Source organism: Bufo bufo, chromosome 3 (assembly GCF_905171765.1).
Source record: "Bufo bufo chromosome 3, aBufBuf1.1, whole genome shotgun sequence".
NCBI lineage: Eukaryota > Metazoa > Chordata > Amphibia > Anura > Bufonidae > Bufo > Bufo bufo.
This window is the reverse complement of record NC_053391.1, coordinates 455793838-455819008: the sequence shown is the minus strand read 5'-3', so window position 1 is coordinate 455819008 and position 25171 is coordinate 455793838.

Below are 25171 nucleotides of genomic sequence, written 5' to 3'. Positions count from 1 at the left end.
TTAATTTTGTTTGCGTGATATATGTCATTTGTCAAATTGAATAAAAAAAAGTGAAAACAGACAATTTTCTCTTTTTTCCCCCTTTAAGTCCCCTTTAAATTTCAGTCATTTTTATATAGGGGATACATGGGCATCAATAAGTAAAAACATTAGGGGCTTCGGACCTGGATGTTTTGTCCTAGGCCTGAATCTACTGCCTGCTGGACCCATATGACTGTACAATTGAATCCCTGCACTGCAGCGCTACCATACTGGATGATTTGCCCTGGGCCCCCTGCTCAGCTGGTCCACAGAGAGAGAAAATACAAGGGTGACTTCTGACCAGGATGCACTGCAGGAGCTGAAAACAGGGCCGGCCTTAGGGTTGTGCAACCAGTGTGGCAAAACAGGGTGCATTGCCCTGCATTCCTGAAGAGGGCGCCAAAGCAACTTTCCCAAAGGCAATGAAGCTATTCATTTTCACCTAGCTCCATCCCTCCTTCCCCGTCATCAGCTCTTACCTAACAACTGTGACGGCCCCTGAGTTTCCTGTGAGCTGTAATGTCTCTTGAGAAGGAAAGCAACAACTGCTTCCTCCCACATGCTGTTTTGTTGGAAGAAGTTTATGTGGTGCACTGTGCACCTCGTCCGGACACCCCACAGAGATGACCTGCTGGTGCTGTCCCTGACATGCTTCACTAAGTTACTGAAAAGGCTTCAAGTGGTGAGTCTGTCTATATCTACCTCTCTCTATCTATCTACATAATCAAAAGAATGAACCAGCACCTCCAGGGTTAATAGCAGGTGCATATGTATATAGTTGTGCCTGCGCTGTCGCTGTGTAATTATCTCTATATGCGCTAAGGCAGATAGAGCCGCTGCTAGGTACCTGGATGGATATCGGCTGCTCCGATCCAAAAAATATACAAAGATAGTCAAATTGATGTTTGGTACCAGCGCTGGAAAAAAAGGGGGAATAGATAATTTGTTACGTTATGCTAGTTGACAGTTACCTTATTCCAGCAGGACAATAACTCAATCAGGTAAAATGTACGGCGGGTATCCGGTCCAGCGGTGTGGTAGGATAACTTGCAGTGCTTCTTGCTCAACCTCAGAGCGCGTATGCCGCCCCGGCCGGTGGCTAGCGTGCGCGCGAAGGAGCTATGTTGGTACGAGGTTCCGGAGCGTGTAGCGTGACGTCACGACAGACCTGGATTCAGATGGGGATGGTACTGGCAGAAGACACCACTGAAGAAGCTTGATTGGAGGAGACAGTGAAGTAATAGGCAGTGAAGAAACGGTGGGGAACAGTGGCTCCAGAAACGGTGGGGAACAGCAGGTGCAAGCTACCATGCTATGCTAGCCAGCTATGTATATACAAATAAAGTAGCAGCACGCCACTAAAAGCACTAAGATACAAGTAAGATATCTATCTATCTAATATCTATCTAACCATCCATACCTCTATGTCAGTCTGTCTGTCTGTCTGTCTATCTATCTATCTGAAACGGGCGCCTCCCACCAGGGCCCTCCTAAAATGCGTCCCAGTTGAAGGAAATGCCGAGTTGTGTAGTACAGCCTAAATGTCTCTTTATGGGTCACAATGCTCCTATGTGGGAACTGCTGGACCCCAGGCTTTGGCTCCGAAGCAATGAAAAGCGGGAAATATTAAGGGATTGGAAAGAACTTGAGTCCAGACCTTCAGATGAAGAATAATGGCAGCTTTACTTTGAATAAACGTTTCTTCAAACAGTTCACACACTTTGTCTTGGTTTCAGCAGGATTTAGCATTAAACTGGCAGGCAAACTCAACTCTGCTCTATCCTTCTCTCACTCTGCTGCACTGACAAGCTGACTGGATAACTTGGCTTCTTCTTTACGTTGCACTTCACTTTTTAGTCGGACTTATCGTCAGCCAAGGAACTTTACTCCTGGCTCCTGAGGCTTTAGGCTTCTGCCTCCGTGGCCAGCAGAGGTTAAGGTGCTCTGGCTGGCGTGGGCACGTCAAGCAAAGCCATGCCCCTGCACACCCTTCCCCTTGCAGGGTGTAAACTAAACTCTAACTCTAATTGGTCCCCAGCCTTCTTGCAGGAAGTAGGACTAGCCCACTTCTCTCCAGGGGGGAATGGAATGGTAAGTTCCATTCTATCTAAGATAGCTCTGCCAGAAATGCTGCCGACTGCTGGTGAACCAGGCACATGAAATGAACTGTTACATAACATTATTATAAATGCACAATGTTGAGGGACCTGGACATAAATATATATATGACATAAAGGTTAGACCATAAAAGATAGAAGAAAGGTGCAGAAGTGATAACATCACTCTGGGGTGTTACATATCCTCATACTGTAACTATTTATCTCTCATATCTATCTATGCATCCCTCTATGTCAGTCTGTCTATATGTCTGTCTATCTATCTATCTACCATTATCATGGCGATATATCTACAATATCATATGTACCTATTTTTTTTCTATGTACTGTGGGGATTCGCTCTGGTAAACAGGATAAGCGGACGCAGTATAGAGGAGCGGACGCAGTATAGAGGCACCAACCATTTTGTAAACCAAAAGTTCAGTGTTTATTCACCCGTTAGAAAGTTCACAGAACAAAAAAACACTTTCAAGCAAAAATGTCACCTTGCAGTATTGGTGTCAGTTCACACCATGCGGCCTGTTCTGCCAACAAGAGTCCATCAGCAGGCTTTAGTCGGCCTGTTTCCCCTCACATGGGTCTCAGCCCTACTCCTCCGCACAAGCCTCAGATCCCAATACAGAGATCGCCTCGGCATGAACCCAGCTGTCTCTTAGGGTCCATTCACATATCTGTGTGTTTTGTAGATCCGCGGATCCGCAAAACACGGACACCGGCAATGTATGTTACATATTTTGCGGACTGCACATCGCCGGCACTTAATAGAAAATGCCTAATCTTGTCCGCAATTGTGGACAAGAATACGACATGTGTTTTTTTTTTCGGGATCGGTATTATGGACCCGGAAGTGCGGGTCCACATTTCCGGATCCGGGTAGCACATCGTGCGGCCCCATAGAAATGAATGGGTCCGCAATTCCATTCCGCAAAATGCGGAACAGAATTGCAGACGTGTGAATGAAGCCTTAAAGGCAGCTAGGTGTTAACAAAAACCCAGACCGGCACCTGCGATCCAGTCCGGTGTTTGACCTTACCTGACTGCTAATTAGTCCAGCAGCACACACTGGGAGGAAAATACCTGCCTCCACATACAACTCCCTTTACTGTGTCCCAGTCCCTACATAGATACCCCCACCATAATAGATTTGGATTTTTGTATTCCTTTTATTTGGTGTTGGGATATGATCCCTGTCCATATGACTTATTGCTCCATACAATCTTCATGTAGGTGGACACACTGTTCAAGAGAACCAAATCCGCAATGAAAACCTGGCATAATTGTGTGTTACATGCAAATTCGTTGTGGATTTTACTGAAGATTTGCCTTGGATTTCACCCTATACATTGTGAAATCCACACTAAAACCAGCACACATAATTGACGCTGTACATTTGCGGGTTTCGATGTGCATTAGGTCAGTTTTGCCACAGATCTTACCCTTCCTTTGAAAAGAGTGAAATCCACACCAAAGCCACAAATATAGCCGACATGCTGCAGATTTCTAAATCCGCACGGCAAAGTGTACATGAGGTTTGTGCAATCCTGGAGGGAAACGCCAAATGGAAAAGGATTTAGGAAAACTAGAAGAATGGTCAGAACTCTGGCAACTGAAATTTAATGTGGATAAGTGCAAGATAATGCACCTGGGGCGTAAAAACCCAAGGGCAGAATATAGAATATTTGACACAGTCCTGACCTCAGTATCTGAGGAAAGGGATTTAGGAGTAATTATTTCAGAAGACTTAAAGGTGGGAAGACAATGTAATAGAGCAGCACGAAATGCCAGCAGAATGCTTGGATGTATAGGGAGAGGTATAAGCAGTAGAAAGAGTGAAGTGCTTATGCCGCTGTACAGAACACTGGTGAGACCTCACTTGGAGTATTGTGCGCAGTACTGGAGGCCATATCTCCAGAAGGATATAGATACTCTAGAGAGAGTTCAGAGAAGAGCTACTAAACTAGTACATGGATTGCAGGATAAAACTTACCAGGAAAGGTTAAAGGACCTTAATATGTATAGCTTGGAAGAAAGAAGAGACAGAGGGGATATGATAGAAACTTTTAAATACATAAAGGGAATCAACTCGGTAAAGGAGGAGAGCATATTTAAAAGAAGAAAAACTACCACAAGAGGACACAGTTTTAAATTAGAGGGGCAAAGGTTTAAAAGTAATATAAGGAAGTATTACTTTACTGAGAGAGTAGTGGATGCATGGAATAGCCTTCCTGCAGAAGTGGTAGCTGCAAATACAGTGAAGGGGTTTAAGCATGCATGGGATAGGCATAAGGCTATCCTTCATATAAGATAGGGCCAGGGACTATTCATAGGATTCAGATATATTGGGCAGACTAGATGGGCCAAATGGTTCTTATCTGCCGACACATTCTATGTTTCTATGTTTCTATGTTAATCTCATACACCTTGCTGTACATTTAGGCCAGCTGCACACTGTGCAGATTTGTGTGCAGAAAATCTGCATGGATTCCTCACTAAAGCCGCACAGTGTGGTTATGTGGTTTTTGGTGTGGATTTCCCGCAGATCTCATCCTTCCATTGAAAAGGGTGAAATCCATTCAAGAGAAATGCAGCAACACCCGACATGCCGCAGATTTCAAAATCCACATATCAGGTCAATTTCTGCACCTAAGGAAAAACGTGCAGGCACCCTAAAAGTGAGCCAAATGGTAAAAATACTTAAAAATCTGCATTTCAGGTCAAATTTTGTGCTGAAAATGTCCGCTTTATGTAGATGCGGTTTGTTAAAATATCATTAGGGCTTTTTAGGAAATCATTTCTTTCTTTTGTCTTTTAAAAGAAATAGTGTTTAGTTAACCACCTCAGCCCCCAGTGCTTAAACACCCTGAAAGACCAGGCCACTTTTTACACTTCTGACCTACACTACTTTCACCGTTTATTGCTCGGTCATGCAACTTACCACCCAAATGAATTTTACCTCCTTTTTTTCTCACTAATAGAGCTTTCATTTGGTGGTATTTCATTGCTGCTGACATTTTTACTTTTTTTGTTATTAATCGAAATTTAACGTTTTTTTTTGCAAAAAAATGACATTTTTCACTTTCAGTTGTAAAATTTTGCAAAAAAAAAAGAGATCCATATATAAATTTTGCTCTAAATTTATTGTTCTACATGTCTTTGATAAAAAAAAAATGTTTGGGTAAAAAAAAAATGCTTTGGGTAAAAGTTATAGCGTTTACAAACTATGGTACAAAAATGTGAATTTCCGCTTTTTGAAGCAGCTCTGACTTTCTGAGCACCTGTCATGTTTCCTGAGGTTCTACAATGGCCAGACAGTACAAACACCCCACAAATGACCCCATTTCGGAAAGTACACACCCTAAGGTATTCGCTGATGGGCATAGTGAGTTCATAGAACTTTTTATTTTTTGTCACAAGTTAGCGGAAAATTATGATTTTTATTTATTTTATTTTTTTTCTTACAAAGTCTCATATTCCACTAACTTGTGACAAAAAATAAAAACTTCTATGAACTCACTATGCCCATCACGAAATACCTTGGGGTCTCTTCTTTCCAAAATGGGGTCACTTGTGGGGTAGTTATACTGCCCTGGCATTCTAGGGGCCTAAATGTGTGGTAAGGAGTTTGAAATCAAATTCTGTAAAAAATGACCTGTGAAATCCGAAAGGTGCTCTTTGGAATATGGGCCCCTTTGCCCACCTAGGCTGCAAAAAAGTGTCACACATGTGGTATCTCTGTATTCAGGAGAAGTTGAGGAATGTGTTTTGGGGTGTCATTTTACATATACCCATGCTGGGTGAGATAAATATCTTGGTCAAATGCCAACTTTGTATAAAAAAATGGGAAAAGTTGTCTTTTGCCAAGATATTTCTCTCACCCAGCATGGGTATATGTAAAATGACACCCCAAAACACATTCCCCAACTTCTCCTGAGTACAGAGATACCAGATGTGTGACACTTTTTTGCAGCCTAGGTGGGCAAAGGGGCCCACATTCCAAAGAGCACCTTTCGGATTTCACAGGTCATTTTTTACAGAATTTGATTTCAAACTCCTTACCACACATTTGGGCCCCTAGAATGCCAGGGCAGTATAACTACCCCACAAGTGACCCCATTTTGGAAAGAAGACACCCCAAGGTATTCCGTGAGGGGCATGGCGAGTTCCTAGAATTTTTTATTTTTTGTCACAAGTTAGTGGAAAATGATGATTTTTTTTTTTTTTTCATACAAAGTCTCATATTCCACTAACTTGTGACAAAAAATAAAAACTTCCATGAACTCACTATGCCCATCAGCGAATACCTTGGGGTCTCTTCTTTCCAAAATGGGGTCACTTGTCGGGTAGTTATACTGCCCTAGCATTCTAGGGGCCCAAATGTGTGGTAAGGAGTTTGAAATCAAATTCTGTTAAAAATGACCTGTGAAATCCGAAAGGTGCTCTTTGGAATATGGGCCCCTTTGCCCACCTAGGCTGCAAAAAAGTGTCACACATCTGGTATCTCTGTATTCAGGAGAAGTTGAGGAATGTGTTTTGGGGTGTCTTTTTACATATACCCATGCTGGGTGAGAGAAATATCTTGGTCAAATGCCAACTTTGTATAAAAAAATGGGAAAAGTTGTCTTTTGCCAAGATATTTCTCTCACCCAGCATGGGTATATGTAAAATGACACCCCAAAACACATTCCCCAACTTCTCCTGAGTACGGAGATACCAGATGTGTGACACTTTTTTGCAGCCTAGGTGGGCAAAGGGGCCCATATTCCAAAGAGCACCTTTCGGATTTCACTGGTCATTTTTTACAGAATTTGATTTCAAACTCCTTACCACACATTTGGGCCCCTAGAATGCCAGGGCAGTATAACTACCCCACAAGTGACCCCATTTTGGAAAGAAGAGACCCCAAGGTATTCGCTGATGGGCATAGTGAGTTCATGGAAGTTTTTATTTTTTGTCACAAGTTAGTGGAATATGAGACTTTGTATGAAAAAAAAAAAAATCAGCATTTTCCACTAACTTGTGACAAAAAATAAAAAATTCTAGGAACTCGCCATGCCCCTCACGGAATACCTTGGGGTGTCTTCTTTCCAAAATGGGGTCACTTGTGGGGTAGTTATACTGCCCTGGCATTTTCCAGGGGCCCTAATGTGTGGTAAGTAGGTAAATGACCTGTGAAATCCTAAAGGTGCTCTTTGGAATATGGGCCCCTTTGCCCACCTAGGCTGCAAAAAAGTGTCACACATGTGGTATCGCCGTATTCAGGAGAAGTTGGGGAATGTGTTTTGGGGTGTCATTTTACGTATACCCTTGCTGGGTGAGAGAAATATCTTGGCAAAAGACAACTTTTCCCATTTTTTTATACAAAGTTGGCATTTGACCAAGATATTTCTCTCACCCAGCATGGGTATATGTAAAATGACACCCCAAAACACATTCCCCAACTTCTCCTGAGTACGGCGATACCAGATGTGTGACACTTTTTTGCAGCCTAGATGCGCAAAGGTGCCCAAATTACTTTTAGGAGGGCATTTTTAGACATTTGGATACCAGACTTCTTCTCACGCTTTGGGGCCCCTAGAATGCCAGGGCAGTATAAATACCCCACATGTGACCCCATTTTGGAAAGAAGACACCCCAAGGTATTCAATGAGGGGCATGGCGAGTTCATAGAAATTTTTTTTTTTTGGCACAAGTTAGCGGAAATTGATATTTTTAATTTTTTTCTCACAAAGTCTCCCGTTCCGCTAACTTGGGACAAAAATTTCAATCTTTCATGGACTCAATATGCCCCTCACGGAATACCTGGGGGTGTCTTCTTTCCGAAATGGGGTCACATGTGGGGTATTTATACTGCCCTGGCATTCTAGGGGCCCTAAAGCGTGAGAAGAAGTCTGGAATATAAAGGTCTAAAAAAATTTACGCATTTGGATTCCGTGAGGGGTATGGTGAGTTCATGTGAGATTTTATTTTTTGACACAAGTTAGTGGAATATGAGACTTTGTAAGAAAAAAAATAAAATAATTCCGCTAACTTGGGCCAAAAAAATGTCTGAATGGAGCCTTACAGAGGGGTGATCAATGACAGGGGGGTGATCAATGACAGGGGGAGTGATCAATGACAGGGGGGTGATCAATGACAGGGGGGTGATCAGGGAGTCTATATGGGGTGATCACCACAGTCATTGATCACCCCCCCTGGAAGGCTTCATTCAGACGTCCGTATGCGTTTTGCGGATCCGATCCATCTATCAGTGGATCCGTAAAAATCATGCGGACATCTGAATGGAGCTTTACAGGGGGTTGATCAATGACAGGGGTGTAATCAATGACAGGGGGGTGATCAGGGAGTCTATATGGGGTGATCACCACAGTCATTGATCACGCCCCTGTAAGGCTTCATTCAGACGTCCGGATGCGTTTTGCGGATCCGATCCATCTATCAGTGGATCCGTAAAAATCATGCAAACATCTGAATGGAGCTTTACAGGGGGGTGATCAATGACAGGGGGGTAATCAATGACAGGGGGGTGATCAGGGAGTCTATATGGGGTGATAACCACAGTCATTGATCACGCCCCTGTAAGGCTTCATTCAGACGTCCGTATGCATTTTGCGGATCCGATCCATCTATCAGTGGATCCGTAAAAATCATGCAAACATCTGAATGGAGCTTTACAGGGGGGTGATCAATGACAGGGGGGTAATCAATGACAGGGGGGTGATCAGGGAGTCTATATGGGGTGATCACCACAGTCATTGATCACGCCCCTGTAAGGCTTCATTCAGACGTCCGGATGCGTTTTGCGGATCCGATCCATCTATCAGTGGATCCGTAAAAATCATGTGGACATCTGAATGGAGCTTTACAGGGGGTTGATCAATGACAGGGGTGTAATCAATGACAGGGGGGTGATCAGGGAGTCTATATGGGGTGATAACCACAGTCATTGATCATGCCCCTGTAAGGCTTCATTCAGACGTCCGGATGCGTTTTGCGGATCCGATCCATCAATCAGTGCATCCGTAAAAATCATGCGGACATCTGAATGGAGCTTTACAGGGGGGTAATCAATGACAGAGGGGTGATCAGGGAGTCTATATGGGGTGATAACCACAGTCATTGATCACGCCCCTGTAAGGCTTCATTCAGACGTCCGTATGCGTTTTGCGGATCCGATCCATCTATCAGTGGATCCGTAAAAATCATGCAAACATCTGAATGGAGCTTTACAGGGGGGTGATCAATGACAGGGGGGTAATCAATGACAGGGGGGTGATCAGGGAGTCTATATGGGGTGATCACCACAGTCATTGATCACGCCCCTGTAAGGCTTCATTCAGACGTCCGGATGCGTTTTGCGGATCCGATCCATCTATCAGTGGATCCGTAAAAATCATGCGGACATCTGAATGGAGCTTTACAGGGGGTTGATCAATGACAGGGGTGTAATCAATGACCGGGGGGTGATCAGGGAGTCTATATGGGGTGATAACCACAGTCATTGATCATGCCCCTGTAAGGCTTCATTCAGACGTCCGGATGCGTTTTGCGGATCCGATCCATCTATCAGTGCATCCGTAAAAATCATGCGGACATCTGAATGGAGCTTTACAGGGGGGTAATCAATGACAGGGGGGTGATCAGGGAGTCTATATGGGGTGATAACCACAGTCATTGATCATGCCCCTGTAAGGCTTCATTCAGACGTCCGTATGCGTTTTGCGGATCCGATCCATCTATCAGTGCATCCGTAAAAATCATGCGGACATCTGAATGGAGCTTTACAGGGGGGTGATCAATGACAGGGGGGTAATCAATGACAGGGGGGTGATCAGGGAGTCTATATGGGGTGATCAGGGGTGATCAGGGGCTAATAAGGGGTTAATAAGTGACGGGGGGGGTGTGGTGTAGTGTAGTGTAGTGGTGCTTGGTGCTACTTTACTGAGCTACCTGTGTCCTCTGGTGAACGATCCAAACAAAGGGGACCACCAGAGGACCAGGTAGCAGGTATATTAGACGCTGTTATCAAAACAGCGTCTAATATACCTGTTAGGGGTTAAAAAAAACACATCTCCAGCCTGCCAGCGAACGATCGCCGCTGGCAGGCTGGAGATCAACTCTCTTACCTTCCGTTCCTGTGAGCGCGCGCGCCTGTGTGCGCGCGTTCACAGGAAGTCTCGCGTCTCGCGAGATGATGCATATATGCGTGACTGTGCGCAGCGCTGCCACCTCCGGAACGCGATCCTGCGTTAAGCGGTCCGGAGGTGGTTAAAGGGGTTATCCCACGATTAATGTAAAAAAATTAAATCGGACAACATATAGTACATGATAAGTACCGAACTTTAGGATTTTTTGACCCCGAACATTTCAGTAAAAGCTTGGGTTCGGGTTCGGTGTTTGGCGAGTTAATGGCGCTTTTTGAAAGGCTACAGAGAAGCCAATCAACAAGCTTTTAACCTGCCCTTAGAAGCCATCACAGCCATGCCTACTAATGGCATGTCTGTGATTGGCCAGAGCAGCATGTGACCCAGCCTCTATATAAGCTGGAGTCACGAAGCGCTGCACGTCACTCTGCTGTTACTAGTGTAGGGAGAGGATGCTGCTACTGCTGTGAGAGGGAGAATAGGAAAGAATCAGTTATCAGAAGTGCTTGTTAACTCTGCGATTTACAGCGATTTTGTTTTGTGGGTGCAGTGCACCATTTTTTTACCCTACTTTGAGCCCAGTGACACAGAAAAAGAGCTTTTATCCATCTGTTAGTTAGGTGGGCGGCGGCGGCCATTTTATGCAAGTTCAGTGCACCAGCAAAGCATATTTGCATTCGTGACAGGTGAAATACAAGCTTGAAATACTGCAATTATATTCTGGGTTTTTAAAAAACACCCATTTTTTTTTAAGACCCTACATCTGGGGCCTTTGCTGCATTTGTCACAGTGAAATACAAGCTTGAAATACTTCAAATATATTCAGGTTTGTTTTTTTTTTTAACTTTTTTTGCAATACCCTACATCTGGTGCCTTTGCTGCATTTGTCACAGTGAAATGCAAGCATAAAATACTGCAATTATATTCTGGTTTTAAAAAAACACACATTTTTTGCAATACCCTACATCTGGTGCCTTTGCTGCATTTGTCACAGTGAAAAACAAGTGTTAGATACTGCTGTTATATTCTGGTTTAAAAAAAAACACCCATTTTGGGCAAGATAATAAATTTGCGGCCTTTGCTGCATTTCTGACAGTCCAATACAAACGTGATATACCGCTATTATATTCTGGTATTAAAAAAACACCCATTTTGGGCAAGATAATACATTTGCGGCTTGGTTGCATTTGTCACAGTGAAATACAAGCTTGAAATACTGCAATTATATTTTGTTTTTAAAAAAACGCCCTTTTTTTTTGCAATACCCTACATCTGGTGCCTTTGCTGCATTTGTCACAGTGAAATACAAGCGTTAGATGATACTGTTATAGTCTGGTATTAAAAAAACACCCAATTTGGGCAAGATAATACATTTACGGCCTTTGCTGCATTTCTGACAGTCCAATACAAGTGTTAGATACTGGTGTTATATTTTGGTTTAAAAAAAAACAACCTATTTTGGGCAAGATAATACACTTGTGGCCTTTGTTGCATTTTTCACAGTGAAATACAAGCTTGAAATACTGCAATTATATTCTGGGTTTTAAAAAAACACTCATTTTTTGCAATACCCTACATCTGGGGCATTTACTGCATTTGTCACAGTCAAATACAACCAGTCAATACTGCAGTTACATTGTTGGTTGCCAAATTAACATTTTTTGTGACTATGAAGTAATTGTATAGAATTCGCCTGTCACACTGTTGTGTGACCTCAATAAATTTTCCCTCTTTATGACATTGGCACTGCCTTACTCTCAGTGAACTTAATTGTTGACTATTGGTGGTTACATTGTCGCTTGACATTAACCCTCTGTTAGTTTGGTGGGTGAACGCAAAGAATGAGAAGAGCGTCAAATAAGGGACGTGGCTCTGGTTGTGGTGCTGCTGGTGGAGCTCCTGTTACAGGGAGATGACGTGGTCGATCTATGCCAGCTACACGCACAAGCAGGACCGTCTTTGCCGCAGGGCAAAAGGGGCAGCTGCCCCGGGCCCAGTTGCTCCCGGGGGCCCAAGGGAGCTCAGTTTCCCGACTCCCATTCACTAGTCTATGCTATGCGACAACCAGTCTGATGGGGTGTCACCCGCGGCCCGCCGGCGCTTGAGTTCCCAAGTCTTCAGAACAAGCAAGCACGTCGGTGCTGTGACGTGGTAAATGGGGTGTGACTCACCGCAGCCTGGTGAGTGGCGCCGCGGCGGAACAGCCAGCAGGGACTAAGTCTCCACCTTTGGAGCTAATGGGATTGGGTGGTGAGTCACGGACTCACGTGACCAGTGACTCACTCACCTTACACAGCCAGACCTGCCACTTCCATGCTGGGAGGAAGAGGTGGGTAGAGCGCAGAGAGGGCAATCACGCATATTGAAATTTAGACCGGTCACCAAATTATTAATTAACCCCATTCATAAATTAGTGGGGGATTATTATAGAGACGGCCCCAGGAGACATAAGGGGTTGGGTTCTCTCTGTCTGCTGCTGAACTGTGGCCTGGGGCCACCCGGCCACATTTACTAATCTTTGCTCAGGGGGGCCCTGATGGTGTGGTGTGGACTGGTCATCCCTTCCCTGCACAACCAGGTGTGCACTGCGCAACGCCATCTGTGGCAAGGTCCACCTAACTACGGATACATGGACCAGTAAGCACGGTCAGGGACGTTATATCTCCCCAGCAGCACACTGGGTAAATGCAGTGGCGGCTGGGCCTGAGGCGGATAGCAGTTTGGCGCATGTCCTTCCACCACCAAGGATTGCAGGGTGCTTCTCTTTGCCTCCTGCTGCTTCAGCCTCCTACTCCGCTTCCTCATCCTCTACCGCCTCCTCATCCGGTCAGCGTAACACCTTCACCACCAACTTCAGCACAGCCAGGGGTAAACGACAGCAGGCGGTTTTAAAACTTATCTGTTTGGGGGACAAACCCCACACCGCGCAGGAGCTGTGAACGGGCCTTGAACAACAGACCGATGAGTGGTTGGTGCCAATGAGCCTCAAGCCCGGCCTGGTGGTGTGCGATAATGTGCGAAATCTCATAGCAGCTCTGGGCCTAGCCGGTTTGACGCACATCCCTTGCCTGGCGCATGTGCTGAATTTGGTGGTGCAGAAATTCCTTAAAAATTACCCCGATATGTCAGAGCTGCTGCAGAAAGTGCAGGCCCGTCTGTGCGCGCTTTCAGCGTTCTCACCCTGCTGCTTTTCGCTCGTCAGCGCTGCAGCGTAACTTCGGCCTTCCCGCTCACCGCCTCATATGTGACGTGCCCACAAGGTGGAACTCCACCTTGCACATGCTGGCCAGACTGTGCGAGCAGCAGCAGGCGATAGTGGAGTTTCAGCTGCAGCACGCATGGGTAAGTCGCTCTGCGGAACAGCATTTCAGCACCAATGAGTGGGCCTCCATGCGAGACCTGTGTGCCTTGTTGTGCTGTTTCGAGTACTCCACCAACATAGGCAGTGCCAATGACGCCGTTCTCAGCGTTACTATCCCACTTCTATGCCTCCTTAAAAAAATGCTCAGGGAGATGATGGAAGAGAATGTGGCACAGGAGGAGGAGGAAGAGGGATCATTTCCAAGGGTTTCAGGCCAGTCATTCACAAGTGGCTCCGAAGGTGGGTTCCTGCAGGGTGGCACCCAGACCAGCTCATGGCCATCACTGGTGGGCGGCTGGGGGAACACAGACGATACACCTCCCACAGAGGACAGCTTGTCGTTGCTTTTGGGCAGCCTGGCACACATGAGTGATTACATGCTGCAGTGTCTCCGCAACGACCACAGAGTTGTCCACATTCTAACTTGTGCTGATTACTGGGTGGTCACGCTGCTGGATCCCCGTTACAAGGACAACGTACCATCCTTAATTCCGTCACTGGAGCATGATCGTAAGATGCGCGAGTACAAGCACACGTTGATAGACGTGCTGCTGCTGGCATTCCCATCTGATAGCGGGGGCAAAGTGGAAGCACAGGCGAAGGCAGAGGAGGAGCACCTCAGAAGGCAGGGTTAGCATGGCCGAAATGTGGAAACGTTTTGTCAGCACGCCACAACAACCAGCACCACCAGCTGATATGGAATGTCTTAGCAGGAGGCAGCATTTCACCAACATGTGAATGTGTGCACACGCCTACACATACTGAATGATGGGTCTGCCCCCTTCAACTTCTGGGTCTCCAAACTGGGCACATGGCCTGAGCTTGACCTTCACGCCTTGGAGGTGCTGGCCTTCCCTGCAGCCAGTGTATTGTCTGAACGTGCGTTTAGCACGGCAGGGGGCGTTATCACAGACAAGCGCAGCCGCCTGTCCACAGCCAATGTGGACAAGCTCACGTTCATTAAAATGAACCAGGCATGGATCCCACAGGACTTCTCTGTACCTTTTGCAGAATAGACATGTATACCGGCCTTACCCAGCCATTGTTATACTCCAGCGCAATTGCTCATTGTTGTATTTTTGATATTTCACACTCGTTTGGGGTGTACCCTAATTTAAACCAAAAAAATAAAATAAAACCAAAAACCAATGTTGGCTACCTCCTCCTCCTCCACCGCCGCTTCCACCTACACTGCTACTCAATCAGAGTTTCTGACAGCCCACCACATGAAATTTTCAATGCATATAATGTTTTATTCAGCCGGACATTACATCATTTTGAAAAGCAATGTTTCGGGCTTACATATTATGCCCTTCATCAGGCTATGTCTGATAAAAGTGTATATATGGAACCGGCACCACTACGTCCACCGCTTCCTCAACCTCCTACTCCATAGAGTTAATAAATTTCACTAAGTTGTCTGTTACATTGTCGGGTGAAATTCACCAATTTATGGCTGTGATATACCCCTGCTCTACCTAGTGGACAGGTTAATAAATGTCACTAATTTGTCTGTTACATTGTCGGGTGAAATTCACCAATTTTTGGCTGTGATAAACCCCTGCTCTACCTAGTCGACAGGATAATAAATTTAACTAATTTGTCTGTTACATTGTCGGGTGAAATTCACCAATTTTTGGCTGTGATATACTCCTGCTCTACCTAGTGGACAGGATAATAAATTTCACTAATTTGTCTGTTACATTGTCGGATGAAATTCACCAATTTTTGCCTGTGATATACCCCTGCTCTACCTAGTGGAAAGGGAAATACATTTCACAAATTTCTCTGTTACATAGTTGGGTGACATTCACCAATTTTTGGCTGTGATATGCCCCTGCTCTACCTAGTAGACAGGTTAATAAATTTCACTAAATTGTCTGTTAAATTGTCGGGTGAAATTCACCAATTTTTGGCTGTGATATACCCATATACATTTACAGCCCTTTCCATGACTTTTTTTAGAGCCATTTTAGTGCTCCAAAGTTCGGGTCCCCCTTGACTTCAATGGGGTTCGGGGTCAAGTTCGGGTCCCGAACTTGAACTTTTTTTGTGAACTTCGGCCGAACCTGTCGAACCCGAACATCCAGGTGTCCGCTCAACTCTAATCATTAAGTCTGTATTGCTGGCTACCATTTACCATTATTATTACTGAACATCCCTGACATTTGGCCAGTCAACCCAGCGTCACCGTACAGGAACCAGTGAGTCCATTAAAGGTAATTGTAACGGCATATTGAGCCTTCATGAGATTGGGGTGAAGTTGGGCTGATCTGCAGTACGAGGCATGCTCACATCTGTATGTATGGTGCTGTGCCTAGAGACACAATGATAGGGCTGCTGGGCCTCTTTGTAATGGCTCACAGACGTGCGTAAGACTATTTTGCCTCTGGCTTAACTTCTGGGCCTGGAACATCACAGTGCCAAAATGACTTGTCTGTTGTGCAAAAAATACGGATGTCGTCTGTGTGCATTCAGTATTTTGCAGAATGGAACAGCTGGCTCCTAATAGAACAGAATTATGTTTGTCCGTAATGCGAACAATAATAGGACATTTTTTTGCGGAATGCACGTGGAGTCATTAAAGTGAATGCTTTCACATACGGAATGGACATGGGAACAAAAGACGTTTGCGTGCATGAGCCCTTATATACATAAGGTGTAAACATAGCCCTATAGAGCCATACAACTGCGTCATGTGGAAAAGATCAGCCACTGGTAAAACCAAGAATGTCTCCAATTACTGACATCAAGCAGAGATCTTAAAAAAAAGTAGGAAATTTAAGTACAAAATATATCTAAGTTTTATCACTTATCATTATACAATTAGGGGAACTACAAGCCCCAGCATGCCAACCAAAGATTTAGTGATATTACATAGGGACAGTAGTGACGTGCTAGATGACTATCACCTCCATAACGGATTATATAAGCAGTGGGGTTATACCTCCAGAGTGGATCTGGAGCAGGTTCAGCAGGTGTAGTGCCAGGGTGAGGGTGATGCCCCCTCTCAGGCTGGCGGTCAGGTTCTCATGCTGCATATTTCGGAAGAGCTTCCTCAGTATCGTGAAAGGTGGCAGCAGTGCTGGCTCAGCAGTCAGTCTGGACGGGGCAGCCATGTGGACTTCCTGATGCCTGTACTCTTCACATGTTGCATCTGACATGATAAAGCTGCCCTGGCATACAAACCCCACCAGCCCACGTACAATATACTGATATACCGCCACAGAAAAAATTTGGGGCACAAAGCACACCGCATGGATTTTGTTGTACTTGGTCAGGCCCCTAACCACTCCCTTTAAATATGTAAACTCCATCATCCGCATGAGAGGAAACATCACATCACTATCTCAGGGTCAGTCAGGGAGAAGTTTACGCTACTAATATAAATCCATACTTAGGCCCCAACAGCCAATCCAAGGTGATACCGGGGCCTTACCAAAAAATACTACCGCACAACACCAAATACCACAGTGCACACTGCAGACTTTCAAAGACTTCTGATTTTGTGTGTGTGTGGGGGGTAACCTGTCCCATAGTGGGTGTTCTATGCCATTTTGAGGGCATTCCCAAGTGGTCTGAGGCAGGGGCGGACATACCGCCTGTGCAGCCGGTTCAGCTGCACAGGGGCCCAGCGTGGGAGGCGGCCCTCCACAGGACGCACAGACAGCTGATTATTCTAATGGTGAAGCAGAGAGCCGCCCGCTCCCAGCTTCACCATTCATAACTCCATCCAGCATGTAGAAGGGGCCCCCGCTGGCAAACTGCGGCTCCTGTGGCAGGCCTGTGCTGAGCCACTTCACTGTGTCTGTAGCTCCGCCCCGTCTAGTGATGACGGTAGCTCCGCCCCATCTACTGATGGCGGTAGCTCCGCCCCATCTAGTGATGGCGGTAGCTCCGCCCCGTCTAGTGATGGTGGTAGCTCCGCCCCGTCTAGTGATGGCGGTAGCTCCGCTCCCGTCTAGTGATGGCGGTAGCTACGCCCCCATCTAGTGATGATGGTAGCCCCCATCGGTAACTTCACCCACATCTGGTCCTCTCCTAGCTTTTCAGCACCTCAGAGTTGGTGCTTAAAGGGGTTTTCCCACTTTGCTAAATCAGCTTCACCTGCAGCCAGCTCTGCTGGTAACTTCCTGGTTTTCTGCAGCTAAGGCTGGGCGGGCTTAGGCAGCTAGAGTGAAGGCCGGCCACACCTCCTTATGACATCACACTGAGTTCTTACGTGCTCGTTCATGTGAAGAGTATGACTCATCAGTCTGCAGTGTCTGTGAAGGGAATGGTCACTCAGAGCCATGTGAAGTGAGCTCAGTGTACAGTTTTACACATAAAATCTCTGTCTGATCTTTTACAAACCCATTCTGTGCATCAAAAACTATAATTCCATATTATACATTAGCCCAAAAGCTTGACCGACCCCCACCCCCCAGCACTGATGCAGATTTGTTTCCATTACAGCTGTACTCCAGTTGTGTATAAACCTCACACTATGTATCTTTATAGATGCATATACAGCTCTGCTACATCTGTCTGTTTATCTCTTCAACCAGCACTGTATCAGAACAGCAGCATATTCAGCTCTACTACATCTGTTTCTCTCTTCAAACAGCACTGTGTCAGAACACCCGCATATTCAGCTCTGCTACATCTGTCTGTTTATCTCTTCAACCAGCACTGTATCAGAACAGCAGCATATTCAGCTCTACTACATCTGTTTCTCTCTTCAAACAGCACTGTGTCAGAACACCCGCATATTCAGCTCTGCTACATCTGTCTGTTTATCTCTTCAACCAGCACTGTGTCAGAACACCCGCATATTCAGCTCTACTACATCTGTTTCTCTCTTCAAACAGCACTGTGTCAGAACAGCAGCATATTCAGCTTTACTACATCTGTTTCTCTCTTCAAACAGCACTGTGTCAGAACACCCGCATATTCAGCTTTACTACATCTGTTTCTCTCTTCAAACAGCACTGTATCAGAACAGCCGCATATTCAGCTCTACTACATCTGTTTCTCTCTTCAAACAGCACTGTATCAGAACAGCCGCATATTCAGCTCTGCTACATCTGTCTGTTTATCTCTTCAACCAGCACTGTATCAGAACAGCAGCATATTCAGCTCTACTACATCTGTTTCTCTCTTCAAACAGCACTGTGTCAGAACAACCGCATATTCAGCTCTGCTACATCTGTCTGTTTATCTCTTCAACCAGCACTGTGTCAGAACAGCCGCATATTCAGCTCTACTACATCTGTTTCTCTCTTCAAACAGCACTGTGTCAGAACAGCAGCATATTCAGCTTTACTACATCTGTTTCTCTCTTCAAACAGCACTGTGTCAGAACACCCGCATATTCAGCTCTACTACATCTGTTTCTCTCTTCAAACAGCACTGTATCAGAACAGCCGCATATTCAGCTCTACTACATCTGTTTCTCTCTTCAAACAGCACTGTATTAGAACAGCCGCATATTCAGCTCTACTACATCTGTTTCTCTCTTCAAACAGCACTGTATCAGAACAGCTGCATATTCAGCTCTACTACATCTGTTTCTCTCTTCAAACAGCACTGTATCAGAACAGCCGCATATTCAGCTCTACTACATCTGATTCTATCTTCAAACAGCACTGTATCAGAACACCCGCATATTCAGCTCTGCTACATCTGTCTGTTTATCTCTTCAACCAGCACTGTGTCAGAACAGCAGCATATTCAGCTCTACTACATCTGTTTCTCTCTTCAAACAGCACTGTGTCAGAACACCCGCATATTCAGCTCTGCTACATCTGTCTGTTTATCTCTTCAACCAGCACTGTGTCAGAACAGCCGCATATTCAGCACTACTACATCTGTTTCTCTCTTCAAACAGCACTGTGTCAGAACAGCAGCATATTCAGCTCTACTACATCTGTTTCTCTCTTCAAACAGCACTGTATCAGAACAGCCGCATATTCAGCTCTACTACATCTGTTTCTCTCTTCAAACAGCACTGTATCAGAACAGCCGCATATTCAGCTCTACTACATCTGTTTCTCTCTTCAAACAGCACTGTATCAGAACAGCCGCATATTCAGCTCTACTACATCTGATTCTATCTTTCAACCGCATTGATTCTAAACCGCCACATACACATCTCTGCATATCTGCCCCCATAAATGCCTCCTCCATCTGCCCCCATAAGTGCCTCCCATCCATTTCATATAGTTGCCCCCAGTGTCCATACATATCATCGAGTTGCCCCCAGTGTCCATAAAATACATAGAGTTGCCCCCAGTGTCCATAAAATACATAGAGTTGCCCCCAGTGTCCATAAAATACATAGAGTTGCCCCCAGTGTCCATACATAGCATACAGTTGCCCCCAGTGTCCATAAAATAAATAGAGTTGCCCCCAGTGTCCATACAATTCATATAGTTGCTCCCAGTGTCCATAAAATTCATATAGTTGCCCCCAGTATGCATCCATTTTATATAGTTGCCCCCAGTGTCCATAAAATTCATATAGTTGCCCCCAGTGTCCATAAAATTCATATAGTTGCCCCCAGTGTGCATCCATTTTATATAGTTGCCCCCAGTGTCCATACAATTCATATAGTTGCCCCCAGTGTCCATAAAATTAATATAGTTGCCCCCAGTGTGCATCCATTTTATATAGTTGCCCCCAGTGTCCCTAAAATTCATATAGTTGCCCCCAGTGTGCATCCATTTTATATAGTTGCCCCCCAGTGTGCATCCATTTTATATAGTTGCCCCCCAGTGTGCATCCATTTTATATAGTTGCCCCCCAGTGTGCATCCATTTTATATAGTTGCCCCCAGTGTCCATAAAATTTGTATAGTTGCCCCCAGTGCACATAAAAATGCCCCCTTTGAATTCACCATAAACCCCCTTTATTGCCCAACACTCAATAATCGTTGGTGGATTAGTGGGCCAGTAGATATTATACTTACCTTTTAGGAAATAGTATCCCGTTCCTCCGACGTCCGTCCTCTCACTCCGCAGACTCGCCCGAACTGTTCGGATGTCCGCGCATGCGCAGCTCTATCTCAGACACACAGGATATACTGCGCATGCGCGGACGTGCGCGTTCTCGTAATAATGGAGAGGCAGGCCGAGGAATGTCTTCATCTGTGGTGCGCAGGCGCGGCACAGCGATGCGGCCGGCCACAAGAGGCCGTATCCATAGGAGACAAGAATAAACAAAGGGATCTCATAGAAGCATTTATTGGACGAATGGTAACTTTTTGAAAATTACATATATAAGAAGATATGTTCAGTGGGGGTAAATGAATTAGTTAAAACATATTTAATGAAGTGGGACAACCCCTTTAAAGAGGTCACACAGGACCCCAAGACTTGGCACTACTCTCTTCGCCCCCCAAGATCCCCAGACATTACACCCTGCAACTTTTTCATGTGGTGCTCTTATTGTGGTGCAGCAACTTGTTGTGCTACGCTGTTTCCATAGCTCTCGCGCCAGAGAGTTCTTTTGCCAGTTAATTTAAGTTTAGGCTACTTTCACACTAGCGTTTTGGCTTTCCGTTTTGCCCTAATGATCATTCTGAATGATCAGTTTTGCCCTAATGCATTCTGAATGAATTCTGAATTTGCCTCAGTTCAGTCACCATTCCACTCTGGTGGCGGACACCATAATGCTGCCTGCAGCATTTTGCTGTCCGCCTGACGAAGCGGAGCCGAATGGATGGTCCTGGCACACAATGTAAGTCAATGGGGACGGCTCCGTTTTCTCTGACATTTTTATTTTGTGTGTGCCTTGGGTCTTGTGGTATGTAGACTACCTGAACCAATTCTGTTGTCTGGGGTGGATACTACTCCATTAGCTGGTGGGTTTATTGAGTATAAAACTATATTGATTTGTTTATGAAGATTGGGTCTATTCATTCTGAAAGATGTTCATTATATGTCATGAGTAACTTGTCTGCTGATGTCATTTTGGGATTACTTTGGTTGAGAGCACATAGTCCAGTCTTTGATTAGAGTTCTAGGGAGTTAATTGAATGGGGTCCTCAGTGCTCAAATCATTGTTTATCTATCCAGCTCTTTGATCTGAAAATAGAGAAGGGAACACTACCTGAGTTCATCAAGGACTTTCAGGATGTGTTCTCCAAAGAGGCTTAAGATGTTTTGCTCTCTCATCAGGACAATGATTGCACCTGTGAACTTGTCCCCGGTGCGAAATTTCCCAAGTGCAGGATTTTCAATATTTCTGGGCCTGAAAGACAGTCTATGAAGGATTATATTCAGGATAGTCTGTAACAAGGGTACATTCGACTATCTCTATCTCCTGTAGGTCCTGGGTTCTTTTTTGTAAGTAAAAATACAGTGGATTGCGCCTCTGTAGTAAATACAGGAAACTTATTAAAATCATGGTCTGGAACCAGTACCCCCCTCCTCTCATTACTGATTTATTCAATTAAATTGTTGGGGCTCAGTGGTTCACTAAAATTGATCTTAGATGACCCTACAATTTGATCAGAGTACAGGAGGGGAGATGAATGGAAAACAGCGTTCAATACCTCCGAAGGGCATGTTATACACCTTGTGATGCCCTTTGGGCTGTGTAATGCCCGGAACCTCATTAATGATATTTGTTGAGTTCCTGGGTCAGTTTCTTGTGTTATACCTTGACGATATTTCGTTTTTTCCCGTATTGGTCGTCTCATGTTATACATGTGAGAAAAGGCCTCCAAAAATTCAGCGACCATTATTTATTTGCGAAATTAAGTAAATGTGAGTTTGATGTAAGAGATATCTCCTTCCTGGATTATATCCTGTCACCCCAAAATTTCTGTATGGATCCTGCAAACGTACGGGTCGTAGCTGATTGGGCCAGACCTACCTCTCTCAAGGCTTTGCAAATTATAGAAAATTAATTAAAAATGTTTCAGTTATTGCCAAACCTTTGACTGACTTAACCAGGAAAGGGGTGGGTCTTCTTCTATGGTCTCCTAGGGCTCTGTCTGCCTTTGATGCACTTAGGCTACATTCACACGCTAGTATTTTTCTATATCCCGATTTTCGGTCTGTTTTTTGCGGATCCGTTGTTCCTGAAAATGTTTCCGTATGTCATCCGTTTTTTGCGGATCCGCAAAAAACGGAAACATGTATAAATTTCAATAAGCAAATAAAGTTAAAATGTGGGGGGTTGAGCCCGCACAACCTGCCTGTAGGTGCAGATCACTATGGCGAAATACATATACAAACGGAAAATGCAAATGTGATCGCACACTACATCCAGCACTCTGCCCTCCATGCTGGATGAGACATTGATGTACATTTTGGCCAAAGCGTATTTAAGCCACTCACCGCGTCAAGGTCGTCTCATTTGAGTGGTCCCTAACTCTTGTTCCTACCTGTTTATGGGCCACATAAAGTCCAGGGAATGCAGGTCAGCATGCAAGCCAAGTACACTCTGCTTTTAACCCCGTCCGGTGCCATTACAGCTTTCATCGGATCCAGGGATGCAAGTACCAACATGCATGCTGAGCCCACCATATACTTCTCCTGGAGCCAAATGGCTAATGGTAGGTTCTTTATAAGCAGACTCAGTTTTATACTGACTTTAAAACCAGCCTCCAGGACAGATTGACTGGTCAGGTGTGCTTGACTCAAAGGAGATCGCCACGCCTCCAATATATGCTACAAAGAAAAAATGTGGGGGGTTGAGCCCGCACAACCTGCCTGTAGGCGCAGATCACTATGGCGAAATACATATACAAACGGAAAATGCAAATGTGATCGCACACTACATCCAGCACTCTGCCCTCCATGCTGGATGAGCACCGGACGGGGTTAAAAGCAGAGTGTACTTGGCTTGCATGCTGACCTGCATTCCCTGGACTTTATGTGGCTGTCATGGCCCATAAACAGGTAGGAACAAGAGTTAGGGACCACTCAAATGAGACGACCTTGACGCGGTGAGTGGCTTAAATACGCTTTGGCCAAAATGTACACCAATGTCTCATCCAGCATGGAGGGCAGAGTGCTGGATGTAGTGTGCGATCACATTTGCATTTTCCGTTTGTATATGTATTTCGCCATAGTGATCTGCACCTACAGGCAGGTTGTGCGGGCTCAACCCCCCACATTTTTTCTTTGTAGCATATATTGGAGGCGTGGCGATCTCCTTTGAGTCAAGCACACCTGACCAGTTAATCTGTCCTTGAGGCTGGTTTTAAAGTCAGTATAAAACTGAGTCTGCTTATAAAGAACCTACCATTAGCCATTTGGCTCCAGGAGAAGTATATGGTGGGCTCAGCATGCATGTTGGTACTTGCATCCCTGGATCCGATGAAAGCTGTAATGGCACCGGACGGGGTTAAAAGCAGAGTGTACTTGGCTTGCATGCTGACCTGCATTCCCTGGACCATAAACAGGTAGGAACAAGAGTTAGGGACCACTCAAATGAGACGACCTTGACGCGGTGAGTGGCTTAAATACGCTTTGGCCAAAATGTACACCAATGACTCATCCAGCATGGAAAGCAAATAAAGTTGTTTGGATTTCTTTAAAAAAAAAAAAAAAAATGTAATTATCAGGAACAGAAGAATCCGCATAAAACGGATGACATACGTAATGACATCCGAATGTCTTCCGTTTTTTGCGGATCCATTGACTTTGTATTGTACCAGGATCCGAATTTTGCGGAAAAGAATAGGACATGTTTTATATTTAAACGGACATGCGGAACGGAACAACGGAAACGGACAGCACACATTGTGCTGTCCGTTTTTTTCCAGGACCCATTGAAAATGAATGGGTCCAGATCTGTTCCGCAAAAAACGGAACAGATCAGGAAAGAAAAAACGGACGTGTGAATAGACCCTTAAAGGGAATCTGTCACCTATTTTGACCCTATTAAACCGTTAAAATAGCAATGTGCAATAAAGAACCTTCTTACCTACATGTGTCTTCTTTCTTTTATTCAACTTTTCATTCTTATAAAAAAGCAATTTTTCTGATATGTAAATGATGTTCCAAGGAGCCCAGAGGGGCGTTATTACTCTGCTCTGGTGCCCAGTAACGCCCCTCTTTAGTGCCCAGCCAGCCTTTCTTCCAAGCCCAGCACGCCTCCTCATAAATAAATGTCGTCCCACATACTGGCCAAACGGCGCCGCCCCCTCCCCACCACGTCATTTAATTTATTCATTGCACCATCGTGCTTCCTCCTCTCTTAGCCTACGGCGCTGCCCCCTCCCGATTACGTCATTTAATTTATTCACTTCATCGGGCGTTCCTTCCTCCTCTCTTGGCCTACGGCGCCGCCCCCTCCCATTACGTCACATGTATTCATAGCACCGGACAGATTCCCTTTGAAGTAAACTTCACATATGCACTTATACTCATTCAGCCAGATGTCGCCAAACCATTAATTTTTTGAGGTGGATGCCTCTGAGGTAGGAGTGGGGTTTTATACTATCTCAGGGATCGTCTTCCCTAATTTGCAACCATGTGCATTTTTCTCCAAAAAATGTTACCTCTGCCGAGAGGAATTATGGTGTTGGCAATCGA